Source organism: Drosophila bipectinata, chromosome 3L (genome assembly GCF_030179905.1).
Source record: "Drosophila bipectinata strain 14024-0381.07 chromosome 3L, DbipHiC1v2, whole genome shotgun sequence".
Taxonomy (NCBI): Eukaryota; Metazoa; Arthropoda; class Insecta; order Diptera; family Drosophilidae; genus Drosophila; species Drosophila bipectinata.
Window position 1 is genome coordinate 13,764,819 of NC_091738.1, and position 19,449 is coordinate 13,784,267.

Here is a 19,449-nt window from a genome sequence, read left to right on the forward strand (position 1 = left end):
CCACTTCAACGCAAAATATGTAAATAAATGGCCACTTACGGCATACTTCTCTAGTGCTGTGAGGCAAAAGTGAAAGTGCAAGAGACCCTCTAGTATCGTCCAATATCTGGCAGTACACATATGTGGCATATATTATCAATATGCTGGGAGCAAAGCAAAACAAAGTCAACTATAAGCGTTATTATTATAATGCACCAAACTTAAATATGCAAAGTTTATGCAGCACAGCTCATGTATTCTCATCAGACTATCAGGCCCTAAACTTTAAGCTGGCTTGTAAATATTCATTGCCAACTTACTAAAACTAAACAGAAACTTAAATTGAACAAGAACTTACTTTCGTGTAAACGCTTAGTCATCCTAACTAAGAGCCAGAGCTAGAGAGAGAGAGTGGGAAGTACCTAACTGACACTTGGCATTGTAATTGTAGGCAGCGGCTACACTGCGTATACGTAATACGTATTTTGTAATACATCAAACACTTGAAGAGCAGGGCTCTCGACCGCCGCCACAACTGCCACTAACACGCCGGCATGCCAGCCAGCGAGCCACCCACTCACTGGAAGCCACCCACCCACACTCTCACTCTCGTTACTCATACGCATGCATGGCGAGCACACTCGGAATTCAAGAGGGGCGTGGCTACGGGGAGGTGGTGTGGCAAGTGCTCCGGCAGCCATGCGTGCACAGAAGCGATGCCATGACGCCGGGTTCAAGTCATGCAGAGAAACTAATGGGATCAGAGATCGAAGACATTTTCAGGTTTAAGGTTTAAATTTTTGGATAAAAATATAGGTTTTTCAACTAAATATATTTAATTTAATATATTTTTAATCAAATTTACAATAAAAGTCTTTTATTTAGTTTCTACTCTATCTTCTTAGTATCTAAATATTAAGTATACGCCATGTTATCCATCATAGTTTACTACTTTGCATAACCTAAGATAGTCCCTTGGATTCTCCCTGTGTAGAGGTCGGCTCAGTTCGACTCGACTCGCCCGGGATCATTCATTTACGCAAAACGCCCCCTGCCACCGCCTCGACCCCCGCCTGCATTCACACGCCCACTCGTTCAGCAAACAAACAGCCAAACAAACGGGCAGACACACTCTCATATCACAAGGGCCGGACTGCATATGAATAGTGAGTAAGCAGTGAGTGGGTTCGGAGATCCGGAAAGACATATATTTGTCGGGGGTTCGGTTACTCCAGCTTACACCAGGAGATGTCATTGCGTCCACAGTAGGCAGATTGAGGTCCTGGGACGTGAAAGTGCAACAACATTTGTGTCGATAGGAATGTGTGGTATTTCATTGGCTGTTTCAGATTCTGATTTAGAATTCAGAAACTAAACAACAACTTTTAATTAAATGCCACGTTGATGCCATAATTTCGCCATCAGAGTCCCATTAACTTTGCATTTGAATGGAGCGGACAGGGAAGTAATTGCAAATGGCCAAGTTAACAATGGCATTCAATCTGCTCTTTCTCGCTTCAATCACAAATAATTTTCAACAAGAAAGGATAGCTCAGGTGGAGCCGAAGTTGATATACCCTAGAATCAGATGGGTAGTAGACTGCAAATGTCGGATAAAGTTGGCCATCGGAGTTTCATTATAAATATTATTTCTTATAATACAAATTTTGGAAAAAGTTCCAACATTAGTAGGGCCATTTCCGATAGTTATATATAGTCCCCTATATGGCTCTCTGTGATGGCTATTTCTTCCCCAATTCTCATCGGATTATCAAGCGGAGTACCTTAAACGATTTATGGATCGATTCTCCACCATTCTGCATCAAAATCCTGTGACAAAATATTTTTTAGATTTTTTGTACATTTTTCGGATGGGATCCTTTGAAAATGGGATTTTCTTCCATAGGGTCCACAGTGATGGGTTTATCTTCCCAAATATAATACCCTCTCCGAGGGTATAAAAAGGCCCGAGCCGCCCAACTAATAGACCGCATATATGGTCCTGTAGAGTAATCGCCGAGCGAAATACAAACACAATTTCTCGGAGCTGCCGTTACAGTTACACGAACATTTCCTCAAACAACCGACATGGCGTCCATTTCCGTTATGGCAACAAAGCGAGCCACGCACACACACATGTCGGCTAGGGGGTTTGTGTGTGTCTGGGTCTGTGATTGTGTTTGTGTTAGTGTGTTAGCTTTTCTCTCTACTTCTATCGGCGTAATTGTTGCCGTCACATTTACAGTCGCCGTCGTCGCCAAAAGTCGCCGCCATCTACAGGACTCTCCTACATTTTACTATGCGCACTGAGAGAAATATTTGCAATTTGAAGGGTATTTTTTAGTCGTAGTATAGTCCTTGCTAGAGGTATTTTTGGCAGTGCCCTTAGAGAAACAAATATTCGGGAAAAACAAACTATCGCCGCCATTGTTGTCGAAACGTGAGTTTCCACGTGGTGTGTGTCCTGGTGTGTGTCCTTGTTAACTGTTGTTAATCTTTGCTCATTGTTTTGGTTTAATTTATAAATTCCTGTCCATTTGGCAGATGCCAACTTTTGCTTTTGTTTTCCATTTGCTGCTCCTGCAACTGCGAGCGTTGTGTATTTTGTTTGTTTCCCCTTTTCAGTGATTTCTGTTTGTCTTCTAGTATTTTTATTTCAATTCCTGTTTTCCGTTTCCATTTCTATTTTTGTTTCAGATTCAGTTTGAGCTTAGTTTTCGCTTCTGACTGATGAACTGACTCAGCATTTGCTTTTTCAAATGTTTTTTTTTTTTTATTTGTCCAAAGTCGACTTAGATGCGGCCATCGGTCGAATTAATTGTCGTTTGCTTTTCCATTTGCCACTTGCAACCTGTCACTTGCTATTTGCTGGTTGCTGTTTGCCACTAGCTATGTTTGCACAGTTGCAGCAGAAATAGTATAAATAACGATAACCACAACCTGCCCCAGTAAACCTGCCCCAAGACAATGGCCATACGACAATCACTTAGTCGCTCTGTCGACAATTAAAAGCAGCATTTGTTCTCCCTCCCCATGGTCCTACGCCCCCTTTTTATTTGCACTTCTCATCTGGAATATTGATTCATAAATCCACAAGCAAAAAAAAAATACAAATACAAATGCTTTATTCATGTGCGAATAATGGGGCAGACCCGATTACAGATACCAGATAACAGAATCTTTATGACTAAGCCTGAATCGGAGAAAAACATATTTTTGCACCCGAGAAGAACGCCCTGGAACGCCCTCTTGCAAACTGCTTATGATGTATAAATGAGAAACAGTTGCCCGATAAGGAAACGGACCCCCGAAACGATTTATATTATGTACAAATGTTTACTTTGGCCTGGCCCTCCTCTAGTCCTTATCTAGTCCGCACGCCCTGCTGCTTTCCCTTTTATTGGGAGGGATTGGGGGAGGGATTATTATTGCTTATTCGAAGCTTTTATTTATCTTCGATTTCGCATCGCATCACAAGCGAAAAGTTCGTGTTATTGGCCCGCTCGCTTTACGCTCCAGAGCCCAAATCCCGGGGGCTACTTTTGGTGGCAAATTTGAATTATGATCCAATTGAATTTCAATCTCAATCCAATTGCCAAACGCTGGGGAAATCGTCTTCGTTTATAATGAAAATAGTCTCGTCATTACTGAGTTCATGCCACATATTTTTTTTTGTTCGGTACAAACAGGACAAATTTGCTCTTTACATGCACATGACAGGGTCTGGCCCAAAAAAGTATGCTACGGAAAATTGGAAAATCAAAATTGCAACACAGACAGCCGCTACCCCTCTTCCACTGCCTCTTCTGCTGCTTGACACAAATTGAGTAGGACACGAAAAACTGCCAAACATTTCAATAAAGTTGCGCAGCGCATAAGATTGCCAAACGCAGATTGTTTAGAAATTTAGTTTTATGAGCGCCACGCTGCACTCCCATAGACACATGGCTTCAAGTACAGATACAGATACAGATTCAGACACAGACACGGATACGTATAGGGGACACGGACGGAGTGACAGGAACATCTGTCCGGGGGAATGCGCCACCAGCTGCGACCAACCAGGCGCTATTTGTCAAGCGTTACCCATACAAGTCCGGAGCGATTGTTCTCCTGCCTGCCCGGCTGCTAGTTTGCCGTTTTGGCCAATGCCGGATGGTCGGATTGTTGGATTGTCGGATTGCTGGAATGCTGGACTGCCGGCTCGGCTGGCTGGGATTGCCAGGACCCACACAAAAGCCCAGAGACGGAGCATGTGCAGCGGACAGCGGCGCCTTTTGTCCGGCAACTTGTTGTTGACAGCTTTTGTTTAGTCGCTTCAACATCAGCAACATCTGCATTTGCAGGCGGAATAAGCTCCTTCATGCCAGCGTTTAGAAAAGGCCATCGGCTTAAACATGGGCACATGGTGAGCCAATTTGCCAGGATTTTATAGAGTGTTTTAACAATTACTCACTGTATTAATTGAATTATTAACCAGTACTTTCAACTTTATGACTCAACCAACCTGGAATAACCGTTCTTTGTAAATATTTATGTTACCAGGAAGCCACCAATCGTGTAAACAAGTGCTTTTCCACTTAACCTGCATTAGCTGCTAGACCCCTACAAGGACCAAGGACCGCAAACAATAACTCACCGGAATGGCAGAAAATTAGACTTGCTTATGAGGCAGCTTAAAATAAACGAGCTCCCGATTTGTGCTGGCCATTTGCTTGATTAAGCCCGTGAGCGAACCGGCTCTTGAGCTCCTCTCCGACCACCATCAACACTCGGCTCCCCTTGCAAGGAATGATTTATGGCCAGTCAGTCAGCCAGGGAGTCGGGATATCCCGAAGGCAGAGGGCCAATGGCAAACGCAGCTAATTTCCCTAAACGGACGGCGGTGCCAACCTTTGGACCTGGTTTTCGCACCCGAAATCCACTCCAGCTCTGGGGGATCTTTTTGGCCCGGCCAACTGGCTAGTGGCAAAGTGAAAGCCACTCACGTTTAACCAATTTTGACACGCGCCGCACACACACTTACACTTACACTCACATACACCCAGCCGCCGCAGCAGAATAAACAAACAGGAGCAGCCCGCTGAAATTGCTCAAATGTGCGCATCAAAAAAATGGGTGGAAGGGGGCGTGGCAGCAAGGGGTGTGACGTGAACAGACAAAAAAAGGGCAACTCTTTGAAGCGAGCTCCATTTGTTATGATGCCACTGCACTATGGGGTTTTTGACCACTTTATGTGGCATTTAATCATTTTTTGAAAGTTCTCTGATTTAAAAAAAATTAATGGGAATGTATTAAGAAAACATCAAACTATTATGCCTCATACTCAAAATATTAATTATTAGCACCATATGCTAGCATAACAGCTGCAAAGTCAGCTGTTGCATCCGAAAGCACGTGCGCTAAGTTTGCAATTTTCACATAGTGATTTGTGAAATTAGATTATTTGTTTAAAACTCCATTTAAAAAGAAAAATAGTAATGGAAACTGATTTCACAGGTTTGTACTACATGTTAAATGTATTAACTGTTTAAATTGTGCGTGTCTATACTAAAATTTTGTCATTTTATAGATGCACCTTAAGCTGAATTTTGGGAAACAAATTTCAACTTTGGGAAGAGTTTTGAAATAGAAGGACTAGAAAGTTTTCAATGCGTCCAAGTGTATGTTGTAGCGTTGTCAATACTGAGCAAAGGCTGTTAGTCTTATTGTGCACTTTTCTCCACTATTGGTGCAATTTGAATTTTTCCTAGATAACCTCACTTTCTCCAAAAGCCGACTTGGTCGCTGCTTGGAACAGCGAAAGGGGCCGGGCTGAGCATCAAATGGCTGTACAATGTTTTTTTTAACGCCATGCAAATAACAATGTGGATACTGCCTTTTTGAAAAAAAAGCCACCAGTTTTTAATGGAAAATACGGTGCTTTCAGTCGGCTATTTTGGAGAAGAAGCGTCTGAGTCCTGAAACAAGCTGTATAAATCAGACAGGCGTCACCATTCAAGAAAACACTACCGATTACATTCCATCGCTGATGTGTTCAACAGAGCTATGGATACATCAGATCCAATTATTTCGTCCTTAATTTATCGAGATGCATAAAAAACTTAAGAGTCTTTTACTTCCAATTGAGGTAATTGAGATGCTTTCGTACGAATACGAAAATAATGTTTGTCTCGAAGATGACGAATTTAACGATTCCAGCTTGTTTTTTTTAGATAATATTGATATATTATAGAAAATGAAAAAAAAGAATAATAAGATTAGTACTACTGTATGAAGGAATTTTTCTTTTTCAACTTTTATATGCATTTGTATGGAAGAACACTGAAATCCGGTATTTTAAACTAACAGTTTTCAGGGAAAGCGTTGTCCGATTTGGTTCAAAATTGCTAAATCGTATTAAAATAGCAACAAATATCAGCTCCTTAAATTTCATTAATTTATCTTTACTTTTACCAAATCGTTCCTATGGGAGCTATAGGATATAGTTTCCTGATCCGAACGATTTTCATACTATATGTGCCTAGGATCAAATAATAACGATTGGTAAAGTTTCATGTCGATATCTCCAAAACTGACCGAGTTATTAATTAATGCCACAAAAACAGCTCAAAAACCCCATAGTGCACTGTTGCTGGCGCGGCTTTTTATTGTTGCTGATGTTGTTGTTGTTGGGTTTTTTTGTTTTTTCGCGAAATTCGCGCAATAAAATTGTAGAACAAAGTCGCAACACTCAAAAATCTATTGTTTTTTCGAGGAGCTACGATAGACGAATTGGAGATGCTCTCAAGAACTTCAAGTCTAAGTGACGCTCAACATGGCGTATACATAATATTTTAAAAACTTTCCTAACTTAACCAACCTTTAGCTTAAAATGATTAAATTGTATTGCTTTTAAGCCTTTAAACCTAAAATAACTTTAATTTTAGTTACCCCAAATGCCCGTCATCCATGGCGTATACGTAATATTTTGCAAGAGAAACTTTTCATGCATCCTCGAAGAGAAAAGTAAACCCCTCAAAGGGTATTCTAGATTTTATTTTTGCATATGTGCTGTCTCGAATCAACGTACATAAGCGTATGCGTAATTACATTTTGCAAACAAGCTGAAAATACCCCCGAAAAGAGAGTGTAGTAAAGAGGAGTCCTTTTTTTCCTGTTCGTTGTGCTGCAGGATGAGTCAAAGGCGCAAAAAAAGGAAGCGGCGTGGCCCTCGCCTCCTTGTTTGGTTATTGTTGTTATTGTGGACTTCTTTTCCTTTGTGCCAGCTGGCTTAAAAGGACGAAGAAGGCGGGGCTGAAACCACTTCGTTAAACTCGTGAAAATCACTTAACGGCAGCATGCCAGGGAAAGGCGGGAAGGCAGATAGAAAGGAGCCTAGCACCCATTTTCCCTTTGACTGGCGCTGGTGGATGCGAAAGCCAAAAAGGTGCTCCAAACCGCCGACAGCTGGCAGAGCTTAAACAGCAAATTGATTTAGCGCGTACAAGCGGAAGCAGCTGTGCTCCGGACGAATCAGTGGTGCTATGCCCGCATCCTTGCAACAAGGTATGACAGGGGATGGCACATAAAGAAAAAAAAATAACATCAAATGGCTCATAAAATCGGAAACGACTTTTTCTTGTTATCTGTTTTTTTTTTTTTATTAAATATGGGAATTTAAATGTCCTTTAAGGAGTAATACAACATCCTGTGACATCAGAAATAAACCTCAAAAGAATCCATAATGTTCGCCTGCAGCTAGTACTCTTTTGATTAAAAAACTCAAAGGGATGCACGGCGTATTTAATACGTAGTTGGGTGTTTTTAAAAACCAAATAAAAAATGCACACAGAAAACTAATTTTATTTCCCTGTGCAGGGCAGGACTCACTCCTCCTGGCAGGTTGTAGAACAAGCCGGGGCAATGAAATGAGATTAATGCAAAACCGCGTTCACAGGCGCTGTAAAAAAGAGCAGGGCAGTGGAGATGGGAAAAGCACGGCAAATACGACTCCAATGCAGGCGGGGGAAAATGAGGAAAAACTGCATGGCAGTGGAGGAAAATCAGGGAGTGGGGGCTGGTGGAAATCTGGGCGGCGACGACACTCAGCCAAACAAACACAGAGGACGCGGCACGGAGGAAGCGCGACGGCGGGCGAGTCACTGGCATGGAAAATGCAATTTATTATGCAAAATGGAAAACAGACGTCCGGGGGTTAGGAGAACGACGGCGGCTGAAACGTAACGACAGAGATCATGGAGACATTGCTATATAGACGGAAAGACAGAGCGACGGACAGTCGGACAGACAGACAGCCAGGCAGTCGGAAGAGTCGGGGCACACACTCGAGGAGGGCAAACAAAGAGCGTTATTATAGAGCCAACAATAACAGCAACTGGCGGATATAAACATAATTCAATTTTTATTTAATTTCGCACAACAAACACAATAAATTCAGCACGACTGCATGTCGGAGTGGGCATGCAGCACCGCCCCCATTAGCCTGCTGCCGCCCCCTTTTATGCCTTGGAGTTGGGCCAAACGCGTTGCGTTGCATACTTTCAGGCGTCAAGTCGACTCGAGCCAATCGGCAAGGATTCCGATTCCAAGAGCCAAACTGCGAGGCACTCGCGCAAAATTCTTGAGTTTTTATTAAAGGATATGCATTATCCTTAAAGGGAGAAGGAATAGAAAATATTTCAAATATTTGAAGTTTAAATTTTTTCAACTCAGTGATGTCCTTTTTTGCTCAGTGCATTCAAATATCGAGGGTCCGACTATTTCCCACGGTGGCCACAAACTGTTGACTCATTTGTGTGCGGACAGCAAGGACAGATGGGCGGGCGGACAGACGGACAGACGGACACGGGAGTGACCAAAAGTGATGTGGGCGAAGTGCAAAGAGAACTGGGATTCCCCAAAACTCAACTCTTTGAGCTCCACACTCATATGCCGTGTGGTTTCAGTCTAGGAGGTAGATGGAAGGGGGGTCGACCCCACAGGACCTTTTTGGCAATTTTGCGGTGCTACACATGACATTTTGGCCACTGACCGGCGACTGGCGACGATTGACAGCCGATTGAAAGTGACTATGGGCAAGTCCGCACTCCCGAGTTGATCTCTGGCCTTTGCTGACTTTGAGTTTGGTCAGTGCCAAGGATATCTGAACTCAGTGCCAATTACTCCAGCTGTACTTCGCGCCAATCAACAAAGTTTAAGAGCCAAAGGATTGCAAAGTCATTTAAGTTGAGAAGAAATTCAAAAGTTGCCAATCGAAGGGCAATAAAAGGTTTTACAGACATCCCATCAAGAGCCAAGGCAAGCCATTAGATTAATACATTTTAGCAGCCAAGGGCTGGGCGAAAAGGCCAAAAGGCAGCGCTAATTGCCAAACCCAAATCAAGAGCCGCCAGTCAGCCGAACCCTTAGGGTCACCGAAATAGCATAAAATATTTACACGTCAAGGGCCACGAGGACGAGGGCACAAAACGGTCGCAGGACACGCAACAGACCCGAACCCAATGGTGGCTTAAATTGTTTATTTTTAGCACGTTTATAAGGCCATCAGGAAAGGTTAAGTCAGCGCGAGCCACGAATATGAGGGAATCCGGCTGGGTTTGTCTTTGTTGGATTAGGTCGCATTTTGCATAATTAATTCGGATCCTTTTGGCGCCCGAGCCTCGAAAATTGGCCAAAACGCCTGGACAGGATGTCGGAGTGAGAGTTCAAACGAGGTTTGGGGTAGCTATTTATGCGTAAACACGCGCCTTTGACATCGAAATTTGTTAGCGCGGCGAATGTCAACAATGCGAATTCGGTCAAAGTTAAATATTTGCCATTGGGCCATTTTGGACAATTTTGGGCTGCAATCCTTTCTGACCACAAACCCACTCGCTAGCGAGTGTGCCACACACACACACGCCGTTTGTCGACGTCTAAATAAATTGCTGTCATTTTGAAAATTTCCCCAAGGTGGCATGTTTAAAATGCGGCACGGCCACCAGGGTTGGGGTTAAGTTAGGTCGCCAATGTTGCCGGTTTTGACCCTCTTAGGCATATAATCATTTTATGATTATTTTATAATTTAGTTCATGGTCTTTAATAGTTTTTAAATATTAAATATTTTAATTTAAAAGGTCCTTAGTCCTTAGCATCACTGGTGTAGGGGTTCATGTGTGTTGACTTAAGCTTAAAATCAAACCATTTGTCAGGGGCAAAGGCAGCAAGTTCCAGACAAGACAGCGTTGCATGTTTTACACATTTACCCACACTATCTCTCACTCACACACACACACGCACCCATCCGTGGGGACTGTCGCCTGTGTTGGTGTGACGCATGGATGCAATTTGGTTGCATGGCCTGCCGGCTAGGCTGCTGCACTTTAACCGCAACATACGAGCGCAATATTTCAGGCATGATTTCTTATACGGCTTACGGTCGTCCTCTTGCAACCCAGCACCCACCCACCCCCAGGACCTCTTTTGGCTCAAGGTCCACTCTTCAAAAATTATATGAATATTTTCAAGAGTGTGATGTCTGGTTTGCAATTATTTTATTTTAAAAGCTAAGTACAAGAATGGAATTCCTTTAAAATCCTAATCTTATGCACTGTGGAAAGCGTTCCTTTAAAGGACCTTTACTCCTCCTCAAGTCTAGCTAACCTAGAAGACGTCCTTTTTCTCACAGTGTGCTCTACATTGACCCTCAAACGCTGGGAGGCGCTGCAGTTGCAGTTGGCTGACTGGATGACTGGCTGGCTGGAAGGAATGAAGGCAGCATGGGTGGATGGCTGGATGGTTGGATGACTGGAGGGGTGGATGACTGGCTGCATGGATGGCCGCCCTTCGTTGCCACGGCTCTGGGTCAAAGCGAAAGTGGCACATTTTGGGTGAAATTTTGTGGAGCTATCTAGGTTACTGTGACAGAGTCGTTGTCGTAGCTGCTGCTGCTGATTCTGCTGTTGGTGTTATTGTTATTATTGCTGTTGTTTTTCCCCTGTGCTGCAGAATGGCCTACACACACACACCAGGATACACCAGGACACACCGAGAGAGATCAGTGTGCATACGGCTGGCAGACCCAAATAAACATTTCAGGCCCTCGGACTCGACTCACGTGCTTCGAAAACTGAAAACAGAAAACTGAGAGCTGAACTTGTGCGCCATTTTTATTGCCGCGCTGCCTGCATTGCCATTGTTTTGGCCAACTCTCTCCAGCACCCTCTCCGGTCGTCTCTGTCTCAGGTTTTTGTTGATGTTTTTACTTTCGCCAAGAATCCCCATCCAATCCCCAAGCTCTTGGTCCTGCCAGTTTTTTGGTTATCTGCTTTCCAGACCCCCCCTTCTTCCGCATACACCTTGCAGGACTTTCGGGGGTTTTTGTTTATCTGGAAGAGCACTTAAGCGAGCAGGAAAAACTTTAAGATAAACTTGGCAACTTCTTAAACCAATTAATTGCAATTTCAAGCGTAATTAATTTGAGCTGCACAACGTGTTCGAAACTTTATGCATTCAAGTGATTTGCTCTCGGGGATTTTTGGTTCTTCGACAGTCTGCGGATATCCTTTTTGTCTGATAACCCAAATCAGGAAACTCAAAGAGCCCGGCTGACCCACTTTCGTGCTTAACTTCAGGCCACCCCTCGGTAATTGCCGATTGCCAATCGAATTTCCCTCTAATTTGCCATCAATTTCGATGCCTTTATCGTGCTTTGGACCGCCCATTAAATAGTGAAACCAAAATGTCAGAAAACGAAATTAATCCGTGGGAGTGTGTGTGCTACCCCGCTCTTGGCTGACCGGAATTTGGTTCATAAATTGGGTCATTTGCCAATAGCAAGTAGAAAGTCACTTGCACTTTCAATAGCAGGTCGTCCTCTGCAGTCACGTTCGGGTCGGTCATAATTTCGCTTTAACCTTATAAATTGGAGGGCGGCCGGACTGGGTGGCAGCTCGATGCCATAATTTTGCAAACTTGCGTGCCACCAAAGCGACAGCCGAATGACACCAGCACCAGACGGACAAAGTCCGTGCATCCGCAGCCAGTCGGAACACTGATGTCCTGGCCGCCGCCTTCTCTTCCGTCCGAGTCCGAGGCCCTGGTTCTTCTCCTCCTACGCCGAAGACCAACAACAAGTTAAACTGACAAAGTAGCAGCCAGGGCACTTCCTTTTGTTTAAGCTGCCTGACACTGGTCCTGAGCATGCTATAATGGCAGCCAGCACATCCTGCATACACAGAGAAAAAGAGATATTCTTTATTCTAGATGATTTTTAATAAAAAGTATCTCTAGGAGCACCGGGTATCACATATAGTCATAGATTGCAAATGCTTAGAATAACTCATATGCAAAGATTTTCTTTCAGTGCCGCCCTTTCTCTCGTTGCCACGCTGCAACACCCACAATCGGCCGGTGGTGCGGCAGCCTGCCTGCTCGTTATAAATTGACCGCATTATTTTGCTCAATTTAACTTGAGTCGGCCACCAGAAAGGCAGGCCAGGAGGCAGTGGCATGAGGCATGAGGCACGAGGCAAAGACATGGTGCCTAGCTGGTGTGAGATCGGGCAAAGTTTTCAACTTAATATCTCATAAGTGCTGAGTGTGCATATCGGCCAATGGCTGCGCCACCATTTCCTGTCCTCGCTGCCGTCGGCTATAAAAATCTGCAAAAAAAAACTTCATTTTTGCAGGGTCAACCCTCCATCCTAGCCCCCAGCCCTCGAAGCCTCCATGCCACTGCCATTGGGCGTTCACTTTCGTTTGGCATAATTTTTTTATTAGGTCACACCAGAGGGCGACCGCCACTGCAACAGCAACAGAGCGGAATGCCCGAACCCTTTGGCATCCTTGCCGAATTTTTTTTTTTTTGGGGGGGGAAAGTTTTTATTTTAATAGCTGAAAGTATTTAATTGCATTTTTCATGGCACCATGGATGCGAGTTTATTAAATAAATGTCTATAAAGATGACTGCTTTCGAGGGCACCCGGCCCCAAAATCGCATAATTACATTTCGAGAACACTTAATACAAAACTGCAGGGCCGAAACTCATTAGGGAAAATGTGCGCTCTCCAAAAATACAAAAAGACGAAAAAAAAACACTGAAAACGGAAATGAAAATGAAAAATTTAGAGCACTTCAGGTGGGCCATTAATTTGGAAGCCGCCAGCAGCCAGCGAGTCCTGTCAGCCGAAGAGGACACGGGCCTAAGCTCGACCTAACTAAACATTAAACGAATTTAAGAGGTCAGTCAAGTGCTGGCGGGGATGAGGTGAGGACGAGGACGAGGACGACCAAACAGGACGAGGGTCGGGTTGGTAAGGGCAGGAAATCAGAAGGAGGCGGCACAATGGTGGAAAATCAATGTGAGAGCAAGGCACGTAGTTCTGTGCACTAGAAGAAATGTTAGGCTTTCCGGCTTGAGCTAAACTTACTTTCTTAATCTGGAAGGTATGCTTTCCCTTAGTGTATCCTTTCCTTAACCTTGTTTGTGAGCCTGTGGCTGGCAGGCATTAAACGAGAACGGAATGAGCGGCGAAGCGTCACGTGGCAGCTCCAGTAACTCGCCTCCGGACAAATGAAGTGCACTGCCACTAATGCCGAAGATTACTGTGGCCCAGTGTCGAATTACAGAGAGCCTTTGCCCTCCCTAATGGGCTCCGGCTAAAGGGTAATACAGCTCATCCCCCACTCCATTTTTTGTGCCAGCGAGAGCAACAAGCGCGCAGGACAATGTAAACAGCGTTAGATCCTAGCTGGGTCGCGGACTCTTCTGGCAGTTTGTTAGCCACTTTTCATATTCAGCCTTTTGTGTTGGCCAAAAGATAATGAAAATGCAAAGCAAAGAGCCCAAACAGAGCAGAACATACAGCCGAAAGTTTTTAATATAATTTGGAATTAGCTAGAGTGGCAGATGCTGGAGGAAGAGCTCTCTGAGAGTCCTGCGGGCCTGCGGCAACTCCTTTGTTGCGTATACGCAGTGTGGAACAAGTTTTCCCAAAAAAAAACGGAGACTCTCTAAGTTTGTCCCACATTGGGGATGAATGGAACTTGGAGGAGCAGTTTGTCATGTGAAATTAAAAGTGCAGTGCAGACAGGCCCATAAATTACTGGCCTGAGCCCATCCATCCTCTAGGGGGATATATGTATATAGTTGGGAAATGCCATGGATCATGGACACCATGGCTCGCAATCTGCTATCCATGCAAATCAAGTTGGACGTTCTTCGATTGCTTCCCGGTCCGATATCCTGGACCGCACCTTATCTAGGACCTAGGGCAACGTTACGAGAAAAGTTGGCCGACTTATCTGTTAAGCCGCATAACTTTGCATAAATATGAAGCTATTCAGCAAAACTACGGCTGCCCGTCGCATAAAAACATTACCGACTCGCCGCCCCAAGACCCAGCAAGGACCCTCGTCCCGGATAGTAAAACAGCTCCTGCCGATGTCAACGATGTCAAAACAGCAACAAGGATAGAGCCGCAAAACTATTGTACGCACTTGTATATGCATGGGTCGCGGATCAGGGAATCCAATTTTATTTATTATATTAATGACGGCAACAACAAGGACGAGCTGTGAGCTGAGCCTTCGTTTAGAGTCTCGGAATACCCATTGATGTAAAGTCTGCACAAGTTTTTCATTAAACTTTTGAACCTAAGACCACTTGATAGGATTTCTTATGCAAATGCCAGACTGGAAGACTTGAAAAGTTTAGAGTTTCAACCGAATGTGGTTAGTTTTTCGATTTGGCGCTTGTGACCACAGAGAAAAACATGAAGATGCCACAAAATCAGAATACCAGATTTGATGTGTTCAATTCAATTCCCCGAGTCTCGTACGAGTCGAGCGAAAATTGAATATACACTTCGGTCCCCAAGCACTTGCCAGAGCACAGACTCCAGCTCCAGCTCCAGCTCCTCAGGATAAAACTATGCAGCGAGCCACTGACAGCGGCAACTTTCCCGATGACGGCAAAACTTTAACAGATTTGCATAAATTATATCGCAGAGCAAACAAAACGTAGCAAAACAAGACGGAGGAGCACGCAGGACCTTTCCACACAGTGGGAAAAACTTTCACACGGACGAGGTCTTCTCTTGCAGAGCCCAGGATCCATTCTGCGAGTGTACAGGAACAGTGGGAACTAAAGACCTCAAGGAGGACTCTCTTCAGTTCCAGGACTATAGCCAGGACTATAGGCACTGCCCCCATAGTCATTCATTTAACTGTCAATGCCGATGTTATGCTGTGGTTGTGGCCACGGCTTTCCCTGTTCCTCCGACTGCGGATGAGGGTAAGGTTGCGGATGCCGGATGTTGAATGTTAAATGCCGACCCTGGCGGGGGTGGGGCCTGGCCTGGCAAGGATTTATGAATTCATAGCGATCTTATGTGTAAGCACTACGTATAAATTTAATATATTTTTATGATTTTTTATGGCTACACGACGACAACGACGGACGGCCGTGGCGACATCCTCGCCAAATTTAATTTATGCGCCACTGTGCGTGGTTTTTTGTTTTTTTTTTTATTTTCGTCCTTTTTGCTGATGCGATTTTCAGGGAGAAGCGACAACAACTTATCGATAAACTCCGACACAAACAATATTGTTGAAAAGTGTTTTGTTTTTGCCACACACATGACCCCGCCGCCGACAGACAACCAACCAGCCTAGGATATACTTCATTTTATCGGGCAGACGCGAGACGAGATTCGAGTGGCAGGGAGCCATTACCATCACATCCATCCATCCATTGCCAGGACAGCCAGCTACTAACGGGAAGGGGCGGGGACTGCGGTTGACATGAGAGCTTTTTGGCCCGCGATGATGTCGTGTACCGCCTGTCTAGCGATGTCGCTACCCCGCAATGTCCCGCCTGCTCCCTGATTGGGGGTTATTTAGTTCATTGGCCGCCAAGCTGACACACTCCCAAGAAAGGGCCTGGAGTGGCACTAAACGGATCTATAATGTTAGCTCTTTAAAATCTAATCTAGAATTTAAAGCAAAGTTAGACTTCCTTAAAGAGGTTCTCAATTAAACTTTTATTTATCCTTTTATTTATCCTACCCCCGATTTCTCTCTGTGCACTACCAAGCGCCATCACATGTCGCAGGTCATACATCCAAACTGTTTGTTGATGTTGTTGACGCTCGGTTATGGATTTATGGATTTATGACACTCTGGTCATTGCGGTTGTCAGTTTTCGTTAAAAGTTTTACTTTCTCGGTGGCTTACCAAGGCAGGACTGGGCAGGGCAGGACTCCACCTCCTCCTGGACTAATCAGCCCTGAAGCCGGCAAGAGATTATGCCTGTCTGGAGGCCATGCTTGTCAAATTTGACACGCCTGGGTCGTAAATACGAAAAAAGGGTTTGTTTTTGTGTTTACCTTTTTATGGGCCGCCAAGTTCCAGCTTCCAGTCGCCAGTCCAAACTGCAAATAGAGACAAGAGTTCACATAATTAATGATCGGAACGTGACATGAACGCACAAAGCTATTGCTATATCTTATAGTACATACAACATATCATTTATCATTGGAATATGGAGCTTCCGCTCGGAAATGCGGCTCTTCAGTTTGCATTAATAATGCAACAGCTGGGTGTCCGGGTGTCAATAATACCTAAAAACCAATTATTCCCCCCATTGCCATGGCCAACCTAATAAATTACGTAATCAGTGGGTCATCGTAATGGTAGCTAGGATGGTGCTAGGGAGGGACGACGAACTACTGGGCCAGAAAATGCAATTATATCAAAAATACATTTATGCACATCCTGTTAGCGGAGCATTTGGATTGCATAAATTTTACGCTTTGCTTTTATTAATGCACACGAGCCGGGGTCCAGTGGCCAGTGTCCATCGTCCAGTATCCAGCGTCCACTATCCGCCATCCAATGACCAAAAAAACGAGAAGAAAATCATGGCAAATTCAATGAACTCGAAATGGAATCGAGCACGGCCAAAAAGGACTCTGCGGCATGGACCAGCAGTAAGCCAAACTGCCGCAGACACTCTTGCCACAGCTAACTGTATCTGTATCTGTATCGGCTACAGCTGTCGTATTTGTATCTGTATCTGTAGCTGAATGTGGCTGTGACGTTATGGTTACTCAGCCATGTCGCTGACGGCCAGTCATACTCGTAATTCTCATTCACCATTCATATGGGCATCATGTATCCTTTTTATACCCTTGCAGAGGGTATTATAATTTTGTCCAAAAGTGTGCAACGCAGTGAAGGAGACATCTCCGACCCTATAAAGTATATATATTCTTGATCAGGATCACCTCCTGAGTTGATATGAGCATGTCCGTCTGTCCGTCTGTCCGTCTGTCCGTCTGTCCGTCTGTCTGTCCGTCTGTCTGTCTGTCCGTTTCTACGCGAACTAGTCTCTCAGTTTTGAAGCTATCGTCTTGAAACTTTGCACACACCCTTCTTTCCTTTGCACGCAGTATATAAGTCGGAACGGCCCGGATCGGCCGACTATATCCTATAGCTGCCATATAACTGATTGATCGGAAATGGTATAACTTTGGTGTTTTTAGAGTTAGAGAATTCAAATTTGACATGAGAGCTATTTTTGGCAAAACATTACGACATGCCAAATTTCATAAGGATCGGCCGACTATATCCTATAGCTGTCATATAACTGAACGATCGGAAATGACCCAACTTTCGTGTTTGAAGATAGAAAGCTGGAATTTAATACAGATTCTATTTTTGGTCAGTTAATCCAACCTACCAAATTTCATTAGGATCGGCCGACTATATCTCATAGCTGCCATATAACTGAACGATCGGAAATGGTATTTGGTAGAAATATCAACTTTCGTATTTTCGAAGATAGAAGTTTGGGACTTTTTTTAGATTTTGTATTGTAATAAATTGGATTATATATTCCTATTCAGATAAGGATCGGCCAACTATATCCGATGTTTGCGATATATATCCGGTATTAACTGCAAGGGTATATAAACTTCGGCTCCGCCCGAAGTTAGCTTTCCTTTCTTGTTATTTTGTGTGTTCATGTGTGTGTTTGCTGTAGCAACGAAAATATTTACATTGCTGGCATAAAAACTGCATAAATGTGATTATATTTTCATTGGGTTTTATGCCTTCCACCGCAGTCGCGACTCTGTAATTCGATTGCGATTTCAATTAGCGTAAAATGCAGAGCCGTATTACCGACACGTTTACCGGCAGGACATGCTTCCAACAATATGTCATCCGGTGGAGGGGGATATATCCTGACTAAATCCCTATTTAAAAGGTCTCTCCAATCCACCTTCCAAATGGTAATTGTCCAATCGAAAAACTACAAAAATCTTGCAACTGCCAATAGCCAATATCCGGCGAAAGGACTCTCTCTCTCTTCGGCTTTCAATTAAAGCCAGCAGCTAGCAGCAACAGCTATCGATCAAGTATCAGGAAATTGTTTGTCAGGCGGCAGAGTCGGGTGTCAAGAGTCCTCTTGACGGAGCAAAGCTCTTGGCTAATATCCAATAATTAAGCACTTCCGTCGGGGGAAATTGGATTTTAATTGAAATGCGGAGTAGTGTGAACTTGACACACCCCATGCCCCATCCCCAATGCCGCATCCCGCTTGCAGCATGGCAGACTCCCGGATTCCCAAAAACTTGCCGGCACAATGGAGTAGGTCTTCCTACTAATTGCCATTTAATTGACTGGCGGAAACTTTCCGGAGACATTTGTTTATAAACCGCACACGGGAAGGAAGCGAGGAAGGAAAGAGGACCTCCAATTCCACCTCCACCTCCAACCAGACAAAGGCACAATACAAGCACTTATAAGATCATTACAAATTGATGCCACCTCCCCATCGAAAAAACGCTGAGAAAAGTGGGAAAACTGGGAAAGCTCATAGCTTACGGCGCTGCCAGCTCCGTCTCCGTCGCCGTTCGCTTCAGAATGTCATCTCCTACGCTTCGCTGCAAATCCTCCAAAGTAAATGTTATCTCTGCAAACATTTGACAATCAAAAATGCTCAGGCCATTGTTTAAAGAAAAAATCGAGCAGCAACAAAGGCAGCAACAGCAGCCCATCCGAACCAACAATAGACAGTGGTCACTGTACTCTCGAGAGATAAAATTCCATTAGGATCTATCATCTGGCAGTTGTTAAGAATGGTTCTTAAAAGTGGTCTCCCACTTGGCTGATTCTAATGGACTTGTTTGTCGCAAATCTGTGGCATAATTTGTTAGCTGCTGTATGGCTTTTATGAGGTACCCACTGTACTCTCGGTTCTCCAAATGGCAGCTCCTTCGACGACAATGGCACGCCAGAGCGTCATCGAGCACCCGATGGCATCCTTTCCACCCATCCTCGAAGTGGCAACAACAACTGCCACGTCGGGCGAGGTTAAGTTGACAAGAGAATGAGATTTCATTCTGCCGTTGCCGTTGCTGCTTCTGGTGGTGCCCGAGTTCAATTCATTTCCACTTGAGCAAATGCACGTCTTCTAGACA

General features: G+C 44.3%; 1 protein-coding gene across 7 annotated transcripts in view; it reads right to left on the bottom strand.

The window, feature by feature from the left end:
* The window catches only part of app (Palmitoyltransferase app), a 53,656-nt gene that overhangs the window by 14,686 nt on the left and 19,521 nt on the right, over positions 1-19,449 (bottom strand). For all 7 annotated transcript variants that reach the window (XM_017240793.3, XM_070279562.1, XM_017240794.3 and 4 more), the window contains one exon: positions 16,351-16,395. The gene's annotated coding sequence lies outside the window, so the exon portion shown is untranslated. The remainder of the gene's footprint in view (positions 1-16,350; positions 16,396-19,449) is intronic.